This window comes from Ursus arctos, unplaced genomic scaffold (genome assembly GCF_023065955.2).
Source record: "Ursus arctos isolate Adak ecotype North America unplaced genomic scaffold, UrsArc2.0 scaffold_16, whole genome shotgun sequence".
In the NCBI taxonomy this organism is placed as follows: Eukaryota; Metazoa; Chordata; class Mammalia; order Carnivora; family Ursidae; genus Ursus; species Ursus arctos.
In genome coordinates, this window is record NW_026622830.1 from 13,121,203 (window position 1) to 13,141,325 (window position 20,123).

At 37.8% G+C, this 20,123-nt stretch overlaps 1 protein-coding gene across 5 annotated transcripts in view; it reads right to left on the reverse strand.

Annotated features, from left to right (window-relative positions):
* The window catches only part of NCOA3 (nuclear receptor coactivator 3), a 132,557-nt gene that overhangs the window by 48,674 nt on the left and 63,760 nt on the right, over window positions 1–20,123 (reverse strand). For 4 of the 5 annotated variants that reach the window (XM_026503682.4, XM_026503684.4, XM_044385881.3 and 1 more), the window contains exon 2: window positions 16,182–16,263. The exons of the other annotated variant lie outside the window; for it this stretch is intronic. The gene's annotated coding sequence lies outside the window, so the exon portion shown is untranslated. The remainder of the gene's footprint in view (window positions 1–16,181; window positions 16,264–20,123) is intronic. 5 annotated transcript variants of the gene reach the window in all.

Sequence of the window (20,123 nt, forward strand, 5' to 3'; positions counted from 1 at the left end):
GAGTGATTTAAGTAATAAAACGTCCACAATTTACATGGTACCTTCATAGCACAAAACAGGCTTATCAAAAGCCCAAGTAAAAACTCACATACACACAAAAAATTAAATTTCAACTTAGTACCTAGGACATAGGTATCAAAGGCCTTATACTACTCAATCACGTCTGGAAATGAAAAGACAGTAGGATTACCGCTGTGCATGGCCAATTTATCTTCAGAAGTCCAAGCATGTCTCCTGTTACCTTGCAGCAAGTCAGTGTGATCTGCATATCAATATACTGAAGGGCTGCAGTGTCTGAAACCCATGCCAACCATTAAAAGGTGTTATTTTAATTAACAAGTTTGCCAACACATTATGAATTTTGCAGTTTTATTTTAGAATTCTTTTTAAATTATTATCACAACCTATCTTTAAAGAAAATTTAAAAGGCTAAGAACCAAGACTAAAAATCATGCGATTCCAATTCTATTTATATCACCCTCCAGTAAAATAACTAGCTCCATAAAAATCTTTTCAAACAGAAGAGCAACATACCAGTAGTTGATTAGGAAAAAATAATTTCTATAATCCAGTTTTCTACAACATTAGGGCCAAGTTTTATAGTAGGGGAATGAAAGAAATGCCAAATAACACATCACATAACAACAGTGCTACCCAGAATACAAGTAGGTAGATTTTTACTTGTAATAATTTTAAAGTATGAAAGATAAAATTCTGTGCAAGTGAATTAAGTATCCTACACTGCTGATCTTTAGATGTTTGTGTACTCACACAGTATAAGTTTAATGCTAAGGTTCATTAAAGATTGAAATTTGGTTTCATTGATAGATGATGAAAAATATATTTAAATCTTAGGAACATATGTTGAGCATGTGTGCACATGCAAAGCTTTCAAAGTTACTTTAAAATGTGAAAATGAGTAAGGCTCCTGTTATCCTTGATAAATGTCAGCTGCCATGCATTCATGTCCAATACACACTATTTTTCACAAAGCAGAATCCCAGAGAAGGCAATTTTGAATCCAGCAGCTGCACGTAATGGTTATACACAGCAAATTCTACTCAAGGTCAGAAGTTTAGAGGTTTTCAATATCAACTTCAAAATAACGCAGGCTTTATATGTTAAATATTACACAGATTCAAAAACATTCTTATTAAAACAGGCCTTGGAAACAAAGAATCATAAGAAAGTAATTAGTCTGAGAGTTTGGCATATGATAGGGCCATTTATAACAGTGGTATAAACTGGACTATTTGTACAGCAGTTCACTTTGTAGATCACTGAGCTGATATTTAGGCCAATTATATTTCTTAATTAAATTACAAAATTAAGTACTACAAGAGCTCTGTTATTACCAAGTGACAAATTTTTTATGTCTATATTTTCCAAATCCAATAAAACTGCCCTTTTTATGAACCTTGACTATAAATAACTACTAAAACCTTATCTCCATCCATTTTCACCAAGAGCAGAAAAACAGTGATTGAATTTAGTTCAGTTTGTTGTTCGTGTCAAAGATGGATCTTACGATTTTAACAATTTTCTCTACATGTTCTGAAAGCCTCATCTACAGCAAACCAGCTTAACATTCAGTTTTTGGCTTTAATAACAAGAACACAACAATGGAAGCGCCTGGGTAGCTCAGTCGGTTAAACATCTGCCTTTGGCTCATGTCATGATCCCAAAGTCCCAGGATCAAGTCCTGCATCAGGCTCCTTGCTCAACAGGGAGCCTGCTTCTCCTTCTGCTTGCCATTCCCCCTGCTTGTGCTCTCTCCCTCTTTCTCTCCCTCTGATAAATAAATAAATAAATATTTTCTTAAAAAGCAACTCTGTATAGTATGGAACCTATCCTCAAAAAAGTTGCTTTTTAAAGTAGGTTGCTGTTTGATGAACATAAAATTTAAATGTTTAAGCTTTTATTTATTTATTTTAAAGATATTTATTTATTTACTTACATACTTACTTATTTGAGAGAAAGAGAGCACCAGCGGGGGTGGAAGGGCAGAGGGAGAGGGAAAAGCAGACTTCCCACTGATCAGGGACCTGACGTGGGGCTTGATCCCAGGACCTTGAGATCATGACCTGAGCCAGAGGCAGATCTTTAACCAACTGAGCCACCCAGGTGCCCCTAAAATGTTTAAGCTGTTACATTACAAATGCATTAATATTCCCCTACCTATCATCGTATAATCTGCACAGTTTAAATATAATATTCCTTCCATAGAAGGAGACTCTTAAAAGTAAAAAACCTAAAAAAAAAAAATAAACGGGGCGAGGGACTAAGTGTGGTCAGATTATCTAAAGTAAAATAACTTCGGTTTTTCCGCTTATAACCACAGCACTTCATCAGCCCTAAAACAGCAGATCCACCAAAATTAAGGCTTTCTGGGTAATTTTTTAAATGGATGTTACACGCTTAAGAGCAAAATTTCTGGAAGTACTACTACAAGATGCCCATAAGCATCTCATAAACACTTAATGGACAAACAGAAAAGTGTAGATAGGTCTGGGTATGGCTTTAAATTAATTTTGAAGAAAGTCTTTGACATGGGTACCTGGGTGGCTCAGTCATTTGAGCATCTGACTCTTGGTTTCAGCTCAGGTCAAGATCTCAGAGTCTTGGGATTGAGCCTCGCATTGGGCTCTGCGCTCAGCAAGGAGTCTGCCTGAGAGTTCTCTCTCCCTCTCTCTCTCTTTCCCTCTGTCCCTCCCCTTGCTCTCTCTCTAAAATAAATAATTTTTTCTTTTAAGTCTCTGACATATATTTTCTGGATACATGAAAAAGATATGGTGCTGGAATTAACATAAGCCCTATATTTAGAGGTTGACTACTACAACGACGACAGAATAAGGTTTTAGAAAACCTGAGGTAAGTTCAATTAATGTGTTATTTTTGAAACCCAGGAATATTTGCGATAGATAGCAAACCTTCTGAGGTCAGTGCCGTGAGAAAAATAACAATATTTTTCCAGAAATTCCTTTATGGCAGCACAGAGATCTTACCTTCTATATATCAGGTATATTCTCCCACAGCTTTATACAGATATAATTCACACACCATACACTTACAGTATCCAATCCAATGCCTTTTAATATACTCAGAGTTGTACAACCATCACCACAATCATTTTTAGAACAGTCTCATTATCCCAAAAAAGAAGCCCAGTATTCCTTAGCTGTTCTCTCCCCTAATCCCATTTTCCCCCACCTCATACCACCTCTCTCCCACCCTAGGGAGACACTAATCTACTTTCTGTCTCTAATGATTTATCTATTCTGGACAGCTGATTCAAATGGAATCATACAATATCTAGTCCTTTGTGATTGGCCTCTTTCACTTAATATAATCCTTTCAAATTCATCCATGTTGTAGCATATATCAGTAGTTCATTTCTTTTTATTTGTGAATACTTAATGTATGGAAATGTCTTATTTATCTATTCATCAGCTGATGCCCATTTAAGTAGTTTCTTCTTTCTGGCTATAATAAATAATGTTACTATGAACGTATGTCAAGTTTTTATGTGGTCGCCTATATTCTTAAATGAGAAATCATAAGCACTGATAAGTGAAAGCAGATTCTGATAACATATCCAAAGAAGCCTCTAGTAAACAGGAAAGAAGCCAGGTTCTTTAAAAACATTTTAAAAAATACTGGAAACCAATTATAGGATTTTAATTATGATTAATATACTAAGCACTCTAATGGAAGAAGTGAACAAACAAGAACAGATGGGTAATGTAAGCAGAGAGATGGAAACTATGAGAAAGAAGCAAATGGGAATATTAGAAATCAAAAACACGAACAGAAATGAATGCCTTTGATGGGCTCATCAGTTGACGGAACACAGCTGAGGAAGAAAAATAAAATAAAATTAGTGAGCTTAAAGATCAATACAAGCTTCCTAAACTGAAAGGCAGAGAGGAAAAAAAAAAAGAACAGAATATCCAAGGACGGTGGAACAATTACAAAAAGTATATTATATACATAAGGGGAATACATTTATGTGAAATTCAGAAAAGGCAAAACTAAGGACTTAAAGCAGAACAGGGGCTGCCAACTATCAGCGGAGTGGACGATTGCACAGAAGGACAAAGGAGATGGTGGGAGTGTTTTATATCATGATTGTGGTAACGGTTACATTTGTCAAAACTCAGCAAATTATAAATTTAAGGCTGGTGAATTTTATCAAATGTAAATCATACTTTAATAAAGTTGTCTTTTAAAATCAAGTACTTAAAGTTGTGTAAGGAAAAAAGCAGTGCATACTGCTAATCCTGTGATAAATAATAAATGACTCATATAAGGTAAAATAAATTAGCTAATAAAAGAGGGCTATTTCAATAAGAAAATTTACTTTTTCTAAAGAAGTTCTACAGGAAAAGCAAATTTAGTACATCAGCAGTTAAAATCAAGTATATATTTAAAAATTTTCAGGGCAATAAAAATAATCTTGCAACAAAATACACAAAAATGTTCGCTGAAATTTCATTCATACATCAAAAACCAGAGGACACTCTAATGACCATCAATCCCAAATTCAAAAAACAAAGCCATACAAAAAAATACAATATAGTAGTAGCTAAAAAAAATTATACACAACATATTTGAATATTACAAGCAATCAAAAGTTTTTTTAAAAAGCAAGTACACTAGAGGTGCCTGGGTAGCTCAGTCGGTTGAGCAACCAACTCTTGATTTTGGCTAGGGGCGTGGTCTTCAAGTAAAAGGATGGAGTCCCAAGTCAGGCTCCAAGTTCAGGGGAGCGTGTCCCTCTCCCTCTGTCCCTCCCCCCAGAGCATGCTCTCTAAATAAATAATCTTTAAAAAGTAAAATAAAATAAAAAGGAAGTACATTACACTCATTTTTGTAAAGCTAAAAACAAAAACTAAACATGGTTCATGAAAACACACGTGGGTTTTTTTTTGAAGTTTTAAAAAGCAAGCGAATCACATTATCTGTTACTTCTGGGACAGAGGCAGAAGGACGACTAAGATGGAGAAACACACAGGGGGCTGGTATACCTAACAACTTTCTAGTTCTTAAGTAGTGGGTCCATAGGTGTTTTCTGAAGTACACTTAACACATATAATATATACTCCTGTTTCTATAAAATATCGCATAATTTTAATGTTAAATTAAAAAACACTAATGTTAAGTTAAAAATGTTAAGTTAATGTTAAGTGAATATATATTTAATCTAACATCTGAGCTAGAGACTGTGTTGAGGGCATTCCATTTATTACTCTCATCTTAATCCCTATTTCAGCTCTCTGATATGCAGAACAGATAGAAGTAGAGCTCAAATCTATCCCTCTTTCACAGGAGAAAACAGATATGGGGAAATAACTCACCCAAGGTCATACATCTAGTAAATGATGGAACTATAGATTAAATCCAAGTCTTTCCAGTACCAGAGCCCAAGCTCTTAACCATTTCTACAAAAAAATAAACAAATATTTTACTCCCCTTTTTTGTGAAATCTGAGTGTAACTGCACTGTCTACAGCTGCTCTAACAACTGTCTTTCAATGGCCCAGCTTAAGTTTCCAGTAAGAAGTTACCGTTTTCTGGTCACATTAACTAGAAATTCCTACTAGTATTTAACAAAAAGAAAACAGTTAAGAATGATGGCCCTTAGGGACGCCTGGGTGGCACAATCAGTTGAGTAACTGACTCTTTCTTGGTTTCAGCTCAGGTCATGATCTTGGGGTCATGATATAGAGCCCCACCTTAGGCTTCACGCTCAGCAAAGCATCGGCTTAAGATTCTCTCTCCTCCCTCTGCCCCTCCTGCTTGCGTGCACACATGCTTGCTCTCTCGCTAATATAAATAAACCTAAAAAAAAAAAAGAAGAAGAAGAAGAATGGCCCTTACCAGGTCATCACCACTGACTAGATTCTTGACCCATCCCTGTGTATCACCTTTTAAAAAGTACCTTCACCTTACCAATACTTTCACATCTCCTATCTAAGCAATCAGCATGCATTTAGTGAGTAGGGGAAAAGCAGTAAGCAGGATAACTAAAAGGCTCTGTAATGAGGAACCAGATCCATCAATCACAGAAACTTAAGCTGGAAAAACCTGTGATGTTCTATAAAACAAGTAAATTGATCCTAATCAGAAAACCGGTATCAAACTGAGACTATTACCACCCCTAGTTCCCATGCTAAAAAAAAGACAAAAACAAAAAACTGTGTTTTCTAGCTTTAAATTTAAGGGGTGTTATATCTAGGCAGACAACTGATGAAATTAACAAATGCCAATTTTTCTATATATATAAAATATAAACCTAAAATCAATTTCCTTAAATTGTTTGGTTTTTCAATAATAGCAGTTTTATAAGATGGCCATGAGCTTGATTCATTTTAATTATAAGGAATAAAAGCAGAACTTATAATTAAACAGTTATCTTTAAACTTTAGTAATTCAATTTCAAACTAAACTGAAGGACAGAGATATAGTCCTTACAATTCAGAATGCCATTCATATGCTACTAATACCTTCTCAATATCAAATTCTCTAGAAGGCTATGCTAAACTTTCTAGAAACTAAAATGTTAGTAAAATGTGATATAAAGGCACTTAATAATTATCCTGACCTTGGCAATATATTCTCATTCCTTTATCCAACTACATAGTGCTCTCATTTTAATTAAGATGACACAAAAATTGGTTTAAGAAATTTTCATGAAGTAAAAGAGACTGGTAAGAGACTGTACTTCAAAGAGTTAATTTCCAAAACCATGAATGATATCACAGCCTGAGAGTCCAAAAACCGTGATTTTAAAACTTCTGTGGTTAAAAATGAATTTCTGTTGAATAACTATAGACATATTTTCACTGCTGGGGAATGTCATCTAAAAGATCAGTTCTTAAGGTATTACTGACTTCAGTGATACTTAAATTCTTCCACTGAAAATCACTTTTTAAAGCAAATAAAAACTTAAACATTATAAAATTGCAGAAAGTTAAGTAAATCCCCTACCACCACCCCTACTCCTATATATAGCTGCATGAACACTTAACAAGATAGCAACTTATGACAAAAGTTCACAAATTACAGAAAGAAAATGGTCTGAAATTTGCAAAGAATCAAGATTTAGGTTCTAATTCAATGACACCACAAACTAGTTATACAACTCTGATAAATCCATTAGCTTCTCTTAAGCCCCTTTCTACCATGGGTTGTAAGAAGATGAGACATAAAAGCATTTTACTTTTGAATATTACTCAGATTGGAAATGGCAGAAAAAAGTAACTGAACCTAAAGGAAAGAAAAAAATTGCAGAAAAATGGACAGAGCCTTAAGTATATGCAAGAAATACCAAATGATCTAACAAACATGTCATCGGAATCACAGAATCAGAATAAAGGAGGAAAAGAATAAAATACTTGAGGTAGTAATGACCAAAACTTCCCCACTTGATGAAAACACCAATCTATACACTGAAGGAGCTCAAAGAATCCCAAGGAAAGCAATTACAAAGAAAATAAGACCTAAGTACAGCACAAACTGTTTAAAAATAAAAAGAGAATATCTTGAAAGTAGCCATAGGAAAAAGATCATACACACAGAAGAACAAGGATAAAAGTTATCTTTTCAGAAACAAGACGGTGGAACAACATCTTTAGCTGAACTACTTTCCAGTGGTGACTATTTCCTCCTGAGAACATGCCCCTTACTAAGGACTTCCTCCATCCCTCAGGGAAGAGAAGCAGCAGCACCCGGTGCGGAGCCCAATTCCTACTTCATGGAAGGGAAGTGCCCAGAACGCTATAAAATCACCAACATCGTCAGCCATAAACAGTAGTTTTGCGTGCTGGCTATTCCACCGCCTTTCGCCAGCCAGCCTACAGGAGGAAAAGCAAAGCTTACCAAGGATGCACCTTCAGATGGAAGCAGCACTTAAAAGCACCCTGAATCAAGATGAGTGGGAAACCATCCCAATAAATACATTTTGGATAGATTAGATCAAGTGCTGAAATAAAAAATTGTTAACCCACAATTTTATATCCAGTGAACCGATCTTTCAAAAATTAATGTGAAATAAAGACATTTACAGAAAAAAGTTGAGACAAGTGACCACAAACACTTCAGTAAATAAAAGGATATCTATCCTCAGGCCAAGGGGAAAGGGCAACAGATGAAAACTCGTATCTGAAGATGAATGAAGAGCATCAGAAATGTCTTTTGCCAAATGGGTGACTCTATTTCTTTCTGATATTTGCTCTGAAGTCTAAGATTCTCATGGAAAAGACTACACAGGGCCGCCTGTTTGGCTCAGTTGGTTAAGCGTCTGCCTTTGGCTCAGGTCATGATCCCAGGGTCCTGGAATGGAGCCCCATATTGGGCTCCTTGCTCAGTGGAAAGCCTGCTTCTCCCTCTGCTTCTCCCCCCACTGTGCTATCAAATAAATAAAATATTAAAAAAAAAAAAAAGACTATACGAAGTACCTTTAAATCTTGATATTTTAGGAAACAGACTCTGGTTGATGGACTACTGAGCTACAGTAACATACAATTTTACAACCATACTAAAGGACTAATTCAAACTGTGTGGGTCTCCTCATATGCCTAAAGGAGGTAACTTCTTTAAAGCAGATTGCAGAAAAAGATTAAACAAAACAGAATTACACAGGGCTGAATGATCTAGAGAAGGGGGAAATTTAACTGTTCTTTTAGAATATTATTTGTTTTCTGATGGGTAAATGAGGATGCCCCTTTTTCTTTTTCATCTCTAGCCCTCAATTTAACAAATTACTCTTACTGAAAATACTTTAAGTGGCACCTGATTCTATCACCTCAAATTTCAGAAGTGTATAAAAAAGTAAAAACTTTGTCTCTCTACTTCTCATGTCAATAATGTTAACTTCATAGGTTTAGTAAAACTCTGTCAATCGACTTACCAGGGTAATGGACAACTGAGGCCATATCTTGAAGGCCATAATTGAGAATCATTCTTATTTCATCAGGCATGAAAAGCCCACCATTAACAAATTAAGACTGAAATTTATGTAAGTCAATGCCTGTGAGCCTGGTACCTATTCCAAAGGCTCAAAGGTAGAAGGAAGGTTATGTCCAAACAGGCCACAGACTTAGTACAGTTGGAGAACCTAGAAAAGAGATCACCCACATTTATAGGTACTCCAATGTGAAATCTGGTACAGAGAGTTTGGATTGGTTTCCCAGTCTCAAAATACAAAACTGTTTTTGTATTGTAAGAGATTTTTAAAGATCAATCCTATATTCCTTAGGAAAACTTCTGGACAGAAATTAATCCTATAGCCTCAAAAGTTGCTCAATAAAATAGGGGCACCTGGCTGGCTCAGTTGGTAGAGCATGTTGTCTCATCAGGGTCATGAGTTCAAGCCCCATACTGGGCCTAGTACTTAAAAAAAAAGAAATTGCTCAGGGACACTTGGGTGGCTGAGTCAGCTGAGCATCCAACTCTTGGTTTTGGCTCAATGGTGATCTCATGGGTCGTGAGACTGAGCCCCACATCAGGTTCCACACTCAGTCCCACATCAGGTTCCACACTCAGCAGGAAGTCTGCTTAAAGATTCTCTCCCTCGGGGCGCCTGGGTGGCACAGCGGTTAAGCGTCTGCCTTCGGCTCAGGGCGTGATCCCGGCATTATGGGATCGAGCCCCACGTCAGGCTCCTCCGCTATGAGCCTGCTTCTTCCTCTCCCACTCCCCCTGCTTGTGTTCCCTCTCTCGCTGGCTGTCTCTATCTCTGTCAAATAAATAAATAAATAAAATCTTTAAAAAAAAAAAAAAAAAGATTCTCTCCCTCAACCCCTCCTCCCCACACACGCTCACACACTCTCTCTAAAATTAATAAATCTTTTTTTTTAAATGCTCATAGAAGATTTTATGATTAAAAGCCACATATTTTGGCACCTATGCTAAACAATAAAAAATTTTAAAAAACTGTAAATCAGCCAAAACAGGAGAAGAGCCTTTTTTACGAACTCAAGAATCAATTGTGGGACTTCTCTTTAATCCAAAAAGTAACAAACTCTATCCTATAGTGAATAGGACAAATTATAACAACAAACTATATTCAGGTATCAGAGAACAGGCAGTGAAAAACTGTGGTCCCTGAGATCAGGGAAACATCTGGGGCAGGGGTGGGGTGGGGAAGGCAACAACATGAATCCTGCCACTACCCAAGGTTTTCTGCCAGAAAGCAATTTCCACATCACAGCACAGGGATAAGGAACCCAAAAAGAGCCCAGCAACCTTGAATTGACAAGATAATGACCACAGTTCAGCATGTCCCAGCTAGCTAGATTCTGCAGGACAGTTTCTCAGAGTGACTGAAAAACTGCAGGGATGGACAAACTGGTTCTGAAATTTGTATCAAAATGCAAAGCCCTAGATTAGCCAAAGCAATCATGACAAGGAAAAAAGTTGAAAAATTCACATTACTTACTCTCAAATCTTACTATAAAAGCTACAGTAATCAGGACAATGTATGTGGGCTTAAGACTGATATATAAATCAATGGAGCAGAAAAAAGACCAGAAAGAGGTTGTGATGTACACAATCAGCTGATTAAGTTAGCAAGACAATGCAATGGGAAAAGGAGAGTCTTTTCAATAGATGGCTCTGGAACAGAATATCCACATTTTAAAAACTGATCCTCAATCCTTTCTTCACATCATACACAAAAATTAAGCCAAAATGGATCAAACACCTAAATATAAAGTCAGAAGTATAAAACTTCTATAAGAAAACACAGGAGAAGAGCTTCATAACCTACAGATAGGCAAAGATCTCTCAGTACATAAAAAAGCACTAACCACAGAAGAAAAAATTGGTAAGTTGTACTTGAAAATTCAAAATGCCTATTGTCCAAAAAAATTAAGAAAATAAAAAGGGAGGACTAAGAAAGAAAGAAAGAAAGAAAGAAAGAAAGAAAGAAAGAAAGAAAGAGAAAGAAACTCTTAAAATATATCTGAAAAGAATCAGTAGCCAGAATATATACTTTCTTAAAACTCCTACAATAAGAAAACTGCCCAATTTTAAAAATGGGCAAAACATTTAAACAGACACTTCATGACAGAAGACATACGTGTGGTTAGTAAGAAACTATTATTGGTATCATTAGACATCATGGAAATGCAAATTAAAGCCACAATGCAATACCACTATCACCCCATTAGAAGGGCTGAAACTGAAGAAGTGACAATACCAAATAGGAACCATTCAAACTTGAATTCTTTTACCTTGCAGGTGGAATATAAAATGGTACAGCCACTTCAGAAACAATTTCACAGTTTTTTTTAATAAAGACAAGCATACACTTGGGGCACCTGGGTGGCTCAGTAGGTTAAGCATCTGCCTTCAGCTCAGGTCATGATCCCAGAGTCCTGGGAATCAAGCCCCGCACAGGGCTCCTTGTTCAGCAAGGAGTCTGCTTCTACCTCTGCCCCTATCCTGGCTCGTGCTTGCTCATGCTTGCTCACTCACTCTCTCTCCCCCTCAAATAAAATCTTATAAAAGGGGCGCCTGGGTAGCGCAGTCGTTAAGGCGTCTGCCTTCAGCTCAGGGCGTGATCCTGGCGTTCCGGGATCGAGTCCCACATCAGGCTCCTCCGCTGGGAGCCTGCTTCTTCCTCTCCCACTCCCCCTGCTGTGTTCCCTCTCTCGCTGGCTGTCTCTGTCAAATAAATAAATAAAATCTTTAAAAAAAAAAAAAAATCTTATAAAAAAGATAAGCATATACTAACTAGAATTTAAATTAAAAATTGAAATAAATAAAAGCTAAGTTTTCTAACTAGAATTTAAATTAAAAATTGAAGCAAAAAAAATTTTTTTAATAAAAAGATAAGCATACACTTAACATAAGACCCTGCAATTGCACTCCTGGGTATGTACTCAAGAGGGGAAAATCTACACAGTGACTTGTACCTGAATGTTCAGAGTGGCTTTATTCATCACAGTAGCCAAAAATGAGAATAGTCACACAGTGGAATTCTACTCAGCAATAAAAAAGAAATTACTGGTAACATGCAATAATGTAGATATATCTAAAAAATATATTATGCTGGGTTAAAGAACTTCTGCAGTGTGACTGTGGTTAAACACAACAGTCACTCTCATACATTGCTGGTGGGAATCCAAAATGGTGTAATTCTTATGGAATGTGACTTGACAATATCTAACAAAAACTACATACACATTAACCCTTCAACCCAATAGTCTCACTTCCAGGAACTTATTCCAAAGGTACACTCCCAAGATATAAAAATATATACTCACAAGGTTATTCACTGCAGCATTTTAATTGCAAAATACTGGAAACAACCTAAATAATACCCATACATAGGGTATTGCTTGAGTAAACTATGGCATATGCACATAATGGAAACTATGTAAAAAATAAATGAGAAAGGGGCTGGGGGAACAGCAAGGTTGGTTACCTACGAGAAATGGGAGAAATGGGATGGAAAGGATACAGAAGGGAAGTGTATCTTTTGTATAATTTTAACTCTTGAAAACATATTTATTTTCTACAAATTCAAAAATGAAACCCATCGGAATGAGAAGGAGCATTAAAAAAACTGGGGGCACCTGGGTAGCTCAGTCAGTTAAGCGACCAACTCTTGATTTTGGCTCAGGTCATGATCCCAGGGTCTTGAGTTTAAGCCCCACATTGAGGCTCCCAGCTCCCATCATGGAGCCCACCTTAAAAAAAGTGGGGGGATGCAAATGGGTGGCTCAGTCAGTTAAGCATCCGACTCTTGGTTTCGGCTCAGGTCATGATCTCAGGGTCGAAAGATCGAACTACACACATTAGGCTCCATGCTCCATGCTCAGTGGGGAGTCTGCTTGTGGTTCTCTTCCTCTCCCTCTCCCTCTGCTCCTCCCTCTGCCCCTCTGGCCGTCCCTTCCCCTGCTCACACGCAGGCCCGCACACACGTTCTCTCTAAAATAAATAAATCTTTAAAAAAAAAAAAATGAAAAACAAATGAACCTAATTTCATTTCAAATGAATACCGTAACTACCTTATGCAGAAAGTTGAACTGGGAAGTGAAAGTGGAGAGGAAAGGGAAAGCAAGAAAGGAAGAAGGGAAGGCTGATTCAAGTAATTTAAGAATACAATATTTATTTATTCATTCTCAGTCTTGGGCAGCATGGTTGTAAGGCAGTGAAGAACTACACATAAATTCTCCACTTTAAGTTTGTTTATTGTGGTGAAATGGGCAAAGTGACTCTGAAATTATTTGAGATGTATTACAGGATAGAGCAAATGAGTAAATGCACTGACAATGGTGGGAGCCAAGGTTTCTCACAGCATAAAAAGGGACATAAAAATATGAAATGGTAAGTGCAGAGGAAGAGCCCTGTAGACAGAGAGTGAAGCTGGACATACTGATATAAACTCATGATTTCTAAACTATGTATATGCATGTTGCTATGAATGTGTTTATGTACAAGTATGTTGGTATATGCACATATGTGTATATAAGCATGCGTATTTACTAGCTCTGTCCACTGAAAGGGTCAACCCACGAGCAATGAGGATACCTCCCCCCAACCCCTGCAAGATTCTAGTCGCTAATACTATTCCCCCCCCCAAGGACAGGGAGACTGATTAAGCGTTCCACCTTCTATCGCTTAAATATTAAAAAAAAAAAAAAAAAAAAGAGTCCCACTTTCTAAACCTAGGACAACTGGAGCATCAAAATAATTAGGTAGAGTAGGCACGCCTGGGTGGCTCAGTCATTAAAGCGTCTGGCCTTCAGCTCAGGTCATGATCCCAGGGTCCTGGGATTGAGCCCCGCATCAGGCTCCCTGCTCAGCAGGAAGCCTGCTTCTCCCACTCCCACTCCCCCTGCTTGTGTTGCCTCTCTCACTGTCTCTCTCTGTCAAATAAATAAATAAGATAATAATAATAATTAGGTAAAGTAATGAATTTATCAATTGAAAACCTAAGAATTCATGAGTCTAAACTGACAGACATGGCTCTTGATTACAGAATAATGTCAAGGGCTGACTCATAGCATGAAGGGAATGCTGGAATCAGAAAATAACCGTTTTGGAACCAACACAGTGAAAAAGAAGGTCAGAGAAGAATCATTAATGAATGTTAAATCTATGGCAAATTGTGATGAGAACCATGGTATTTGCATTGTCTCCCCACAAAATGCTTATTGCATGGAAGGAAAATAAACTATACAGTGGAGAAATCTGGCAACATCTTGGCCAAATAATCAGTATTAACACCACAAAAAGGGACAGAAGGCATCATGTGTCTCCAGAAGTTATGCATCTTTCTCAGGATATCACATCACCTATACAATACTCCAGCCAAGAATGTATAACCTCAATCTAATCGCAAAGAAATTTCAGAGTAACATAAAATGAAGAACATTCTATTAAAAGGGGGGAAGGGCTGTGTTCTTCAAAAATGTCAATGCCATAAAAAACAAAGGCTATGGAAATATTCCAGGAAAAGGGAGGCTAAAGAGAAATAAATATGGTAAATGCAGTACCCGACCCTAGACTGGATTCTGTACAGGAAGCAAAGGAAATGCTGTTAACAGGCTTTATTAGGTCAACTGACCAAACTGGAAGATAGACCATACATTTGTGTCAGTATCCATTTATGAAGTTGATAACAGTACAATAGTTAAATAAGAGAATGACCCTATTCTCGGGAATACAGTAGTATTAGCAGAAAGAAGCTCAATATATGTAACTTACCCTCAAATAGTTTAGAAAAGGACTATGCATGCATCTAGAGAGAGGGAAGGACAGAGTGAGAGCACACACGGATGCAAATTATAAACAAGTGGGTAAATCTGGCTAAAGGATATCTAGATGTTCTTTATACTCTATTTTTGTAACTTCTGTAAATTGGAAATGACTTCCAAATAAAGAGGTGGTTGGTTTTTTTTTTAATAAATAGCATGGAGATAGTTCTCTAATATGTTCAGAATACAACGGGTATATACCATAATTAACTGAAGGATTTTATAGGGAAACAGCAAGAGCTGAGACCAGAGATTTAGATAGATTCCCAGATAAAGGACCGTTTCAAATGTCAGAGAAGGGAGTTTGTACTTTTTTTCTGTAAGCCAGGGAATAGAAACACAAAGCTTACAGCAGAACAGAGGCTTAATTAAAAGGGACGTACTTAAGGAAATTTTCTAAGCAAAATTTCAAGTGCTAGAAACAGTAGATAAGAGGGAGTAAAGGGACATTTGAACAAACACAAGCAAGAAATTATGGTATCTTGGCCTAGGAAGCTAAGATATTAGCAGAAAGTGGTACAAATACAGGAGACATGAAAACAGAAAACCAGACTTATCTGGTTTACTAAGACTAAGACTATCTTACCTGTTTACTAAATTACTACTATATCAAAGGGGCGGGGGAGGGGGGTCAAAGATGACTCAGATTTCAAGCCAAGCTAACCAAAAGAACGACAGTATTATTAACAAAAAGAAATTTAACTAAGCAAAGCATAACTGCTTTCCTGGCTATCAGACAACTTTTTTCTATTCTCATTTCTCCTACCCTGGTGCAACAGGAGGAGTTAGGAGAAGAGTTAGATGAGATGTTATATGCTAGCACAAGCAATCTGGGGAAACTAGTTTTCACAAGGTGAAATAGTAAAAATAAGTGGGACTGATTCAGATTTTGAATAAACACCATTAAAGTATTCACACATAAGGGAAAAGTGGGTAGGAGGGTAGTATCTCATATTAAACTGTTAACATACAGTTCCCTTCTTCCCCAAAAGTTGTGTTTGAATATATACACAAATATATGAATATACATATATATTCAGTTATTTCAGGACCATCCAGTCATTCAACTAATGTTATCATTAAAGAGAAAAAAAAAAACATGAGGATGCCTGGGTGGCTCAGTGGGTTAAGCATCCAACTCTTGGTTTCGGCTCAGGTCATGATCTCAGGGTCATGGGATCAAGCCCAGCTTCAGGCTCTGCACTTAGTAGGGAGTCTGCTTGAAGATTCTCTTCCTCTGCCCCTCCCTCCACTCTCTCTCTCTCAAATAAATAAATAAAACTTAAAAAAAGAGAGAAAAACATGAAATACGACACAAGTTTAAGATTAAATCATAACAGGAAAGGTCAGGATCTTCAGAGGGTGAAGACAGAAAATCACAAAGGATCAAGTCAAAGTAAAAGTGAATTACCTGGCTAACCAGTCCAATGACGTTCAAGTAGGAGCTTATTTTTCTTGGTCTGTGACTCCACTGTTCAGCAAGTATTTTGATCCTGAAAACAAACAAAAAAAGGGGAGGGGGGTGGTGTTGGATTTTATTGCCCTTTCTTAATATAAGTAGTATTATTAGTCACACACAAATTAACCTTCCCCATCGTTCCCTTCTCTGGACATATGAAACAAGCAAAAACAAAACATGCTACATCAAGTACAAGGCCTCTTCCTAGGAATTGGAGGTGATGCCTTTGCCATACAATACTGTTTCTGCTTAGAAGTCAGGCATAGCATACACGATACACCCTGTCACAGTTTATAAACACGGATAATGCAAAACAGGGGTTGAGGAAACCAACTCCAAGTCCTGAAAAGTAATCAAACCAGATCAGTAATGTGAATCTGGGGTGTCCCCACCTGTCCAAAAGGAATGCTAAACAAATAATAATTCAAAACAATACTGAGGGGCACCTGGGTGGCTCAGTCAGTTAAGCATCTGCCTTTGGCTCAGGTTGTGATCTCAGGGTCCTGGGATGAAGCCCTGCATCAGGCTCCCTGCTCGGTGGGGAAACTGCTTCTCCCTCTCCCTCTGCCCCTCCCTGCCTTGCTCTCTCTCAAATAAATAAAATATTTAAAATATTTATATATAACACTCTCTCTCTCTCTCTATATATATATATATATATGTATGTATATATGTATATGTATATATCCTGGCAGAAGCTAATGAATGCTTAAATACCCAAGTCCAAAAAGATAAATATCTACCAGATGGCTGGGTGGATAGATAAAACAAGCAAGCAAGGAAGAGAAAAGGAAAAGAGAAGGGAAAAAAAGCCATGGATGTTTTCTTCCCTTCTAGGAAAGACTGCATTTGGGTCACCAAAAAGAAATATTTTTAGGGGCACCTGGGTGGCTCAGTCGGTCGAGTGTCTGCCTTCAGCTCAGGTCATGATCCCCGCATCAGACTCCTTGCTCATCAGGGAGCCTGCTTCTCCCTCTCCCTCTCCCTCTGCCTCCTCCCCTGCTTGTGTGCTCTCTCGCTCTCTCTCTACTGCCTCTTCCCCTGCTTGTGCACTCTCTCTCTCTAATAAGTAAATAAAATCTTTAAAAAAAGGGGGGGGGAATATTTTTTTTAAGTGGGAGACGAAAATGAGGGGCAGTTCTTCAAAAATAATCTGCAATAAAATACATGAACATATAAATAGCATTCTTGCACTTGAGGAAATGCGGGGCAGGCTCTGGTGCAGCAAGAAAGTGAGCCAGTAAAACATTCACCTTCACCTTATGAACTTCCAAATATAACAATAAAACAACAATCTGACTACCACGAATTCTAGTGGTGTATATATATGTATCAAGACAACAACCATAACTATACCCTAAAGTTCATGCTGGAATGGCAGGTCTGTTGGGAAGGGGTACAAGAAAAAACGATGTATTGACAAGTTCTGTATCACAGCCGTGGCCAATCCGCATGGAACAACCAACCACAATCTAGCTGCATCATGTGAAGGGTCTCTGTTGCACTTCTGAAGCCCAATTTAAAGGTGAGAAAATTGAGGGGTGGGAAAGAGGCTCATCATAGGCGGTTCACAAAAGGATAGGAGGAAAACCCAGGTAGTGTATAAATACCATGCAAGTAAAGTCTAAAAAAGAGCTACAGTATCTACTAATATATTTATTTCTAATTACAGTATAGTCTCTGGCTTATAACGGAGATGTCAAAAGGAAGCCAGTTCTTGGAATGTATCTTCCAATCCACAATAATATCACTACTTGTTAGCATACGGTTTAAGAGAAGAAGGTCTGGAGTCCACCAGATCTGGACTCCACTCCCAGCTTTCACTTACTAGCTAGGTACCCAACTCGAAGACTTCTTTGAGCCTTAGATTTATCATCATAAAACAGGGATCAATCCTCTCAAGCCTCTTGCAAAGATTAGGTGAAAATGCGTAAGTTACTTTCAGTACCTGATACATAAGTGCTCATAAGGGATGCCTGCGTGGCTCAGTCAGCTAAGTATCTGCCTTCGGCTCAGGGTGATCCCAGAGTCCTGTGATAGAGCCCCACATCTGACTACCTGTTCATCAGGGAGCCTGTCTCTCCCTCTCTCCCCTGCTCGTGCTCTCTCTCAAATAAATAAATAAACTCTTTTAAAAAATTAATTAACTAGGGGCGCCTGGGTGGCACAGCGGTTAAGCGTCTGCCTTCGGCTCAGGGCATGATCCCGGCATTACGGGATCGAGCCCCACGTCAGGCTCCTCCGCTATGAGCCTGCTTCTTCCTCTCCCACTCTCCCTGCTTGTGTTCCCTCTCTCACTGGCTGTCTATATCTCTGTCAAATAAATAAATAAAATCTTTAAAAAAAATTAACTAAAACTATTAGCCAACAAATGACAATTTGACATCTAAGAATGTCCAAGTACATTCAAATAAAAAATAGGAGAAAATACAATCATTAGTTTTGGTGTTTAAATGAATTCAATGTTTTATTACTTGTATTTTTATGATCTTCTAATTTAATTAGAGGAAGGTAAAGGGGGAAAAGCAGGCAGAACTTCTGTAAAGAAAGCCCAAGGTTTTCTGGCCTAGTTTTAACTCAAGTTTCATTTGAGAAATGGTTCTTTTGTTGTTGCTCCTTTTTATGGGGGAAGGACAAAGGTTGTGGGGTAGGGTTAGTACCTACAGAACAAGAGGGGTGGGTAGGAAAAGATATCTGAGTCAGAATGTACCTAGTACCATAAGCAGGAAACAAGTACCGCTGCCTAGTGTGGAAGGTTGGCAAAAGAACTTACAGTAATACAAGTATCACACTGTTGGTGAGAACCACCAAAGGAGTGCTAACCCAAGCTAATCGGTACCCCATAACCCCCTGGATCCAAAGAAACACCATCGACAAAATTTTCCCCTCCCACGAAGTGTGCAGTTGGACTACAGTGGTCCCCAAAAAGTCACAGATCAATAACAGGACCTTGCAAGGGGTAGATAAGCTAAAAAGTACTATACACTGGGGGTGTCTGGCTGGCTCAGTCAGAAGACAATGTGACTCTTGATCTCAGGGTTGTGAGTTTGAGCCCCATGCTGAGTCTAAAAATAAATAAATACATACATACATACCTAAATAAACTCATTAATTAAATAAGGCTTTAATAAATAAACAAATAAAAAGTACTATAAAGTATGGGACCTGGAAAACTGCAGTTAACTTATCTAGAACCAAGATTCTCCAAAGCCAACAGTCCTAGCAGTCTTGGAACTGTATTTTTTACCTTTAACAAAAAATAAGCATATTCTTATCCCTTTTCATAATCTGGACTTCAGTCCATCACACGAACAAAAATCACACTAGCAAAAACTAAATGACATGTCCTCAAAATACTGAATGGGGAGGGGGAGAGAGGTTAATTTTTCTACGAGAATTAACGAAAAATGTGACTGATGGGATCCACATTACCAAAGCCTGCATCAGTAGAAATTCAATGGGGAAGAAAAAAATATATATGTACATCAAACTGAGCTTTGTTAATAGCTAGTCTGAGAAGATGTGCCTGAGGCCAGAACAAAGAATCAAACTGGGGGAGGGGAGTTGACAGAGAAGAAAATCCAAACTATACAATGCTGATGCTTGGAAACACCAACTGGACAAAAAGAGGCCACTGAATATCACGAACATGTTTTTCTTCTGCTGTTGAAAATAGAAGGGGGACAAGGACTCTACTATTAATCATATTAAACTCATCACTCCTGCCATGCTGCTGTGGGTAGTGTTCCTAGGGACTCCCTCCTCAGTTTCTCAAAAAATCGTAGAGATGGGAAATCACCCTCTTTGGGAAAAGTCAGCTCTTGCCTACCCATCTCCAAACCACTACAGAATAAGTTTATCCATCAATTTCAAGGTAAAGGTTACATAATATCT